The 1,101-nt window shown below is 49.9% G+C and overlaps 1 protein-coding gene across 1 annotated transcript in view; it reads left to right on the top strand.

The window, feature by feature from the left end:
- The window catches only part of rftn1a (raftlin, lipid raft linker 1a), a 15,586-nt gene that overhangs the window by 12,537 nt on the left and 1,948 nt on the right, over nucleotides 1-1,101 (top strand). The gene's annotated exons all lie outside the window — the stretch shown is intronic.

Consider the following 1,101-nt stretch of genomic DNA (forward strand, 5'->3'; position numbering starts at 1 on the left):
CACACACAAACACACACACACACACACACACAGACACTCCACCCCCCCCCCCCACAAACACACACAACACAAACACTTGCCACTTACCAGCTCCACTCCCTTCCACCACATACATATCACACACACACACACACACACACACACACACACACACACACACACACACACACACACACACACACACACACACACACAGACACACACGCTCTTTATACAACACACACACACGCCAGCCTCCCACCAGTGTCCTGTCTGTGTGGTGACGCTCCGCCCAGCCGCTCTGCCCTGCAGCCCTTCCCAGGCCAGCCAGCGGAACAACGGCTGCGTTTAAAAGTCGGCAGACAGTAAATGAAGTTGCTGTTCCGTTGTACCCCCCTACCCCCACCACCCCCACAAGACCCCTAGCCTCAAGCTACCATGTATTGCTCTCTACCCAACCCCTACCATGTATTGCTCTCTACCCAACCCCAATACCCCCCCCCCAAAATCATATCTGTACGTGCACTTTGGCTGAATTAGCTTTAATGCCTTCGCCATGTCTTGTTGGGAGTATGAGGGCTAATCACGCCAAGCTAATGATGGCTAATGGCTGTTTATACTCCTGTTTTCTCCCAACGTCTCCAGCTGGTATTATCATGGCTAGACTCTCCTCCCTCAGCCAACATATTGGTTTGTGTGTGTGTGAGTGTGTGTGTGTGTGTGTGTGTGTGTGTGTGTGTGTGTGTGTGTGTGTGTGTGTGTGTGTGTGTGTGTGTGTGTGTGTGTGTGTGTGTTGGTGTGTGTGGGTGCACATTCACGGTTTAAAGTAGTTATTATGAAAATAGGAGTTATGGGAGGAATGTTCTGTTTGCCATTGAGTGTGTGTGTCTACTCCTGCATTAGGTTTGTGGATGTGTGTGTGTGTGTGTGTGTGGTGGGGGGGGGGGGGGGGGAAGAAGCGTGATCACGATCTCTGGAACAAATTGAAAATGAGATGGAGAACTCATCACTCTATTTTACTGTGTATGTATGTGTTTGTTTGTGTTTCTGTCGATATGTGTGTCTATGTGTGTTGGTTTGTGTGCCGCCATGTGCGAGACAGGACAAGTTAATTTATGCAGG

The sequence above is a fragment of the Pollachius pollachius genome (assembly GCF_949987615.1).
Source record: "Pollachius pollachius genome assembly, chromosome: 13".
In the NCBI taxonomy this organism is placed as follows: Eukaryota; Metazoa; Chordata; class Actinopteri; order Gadiformes; family Gadidae; genus Pollachius; species Pollachius pollachius.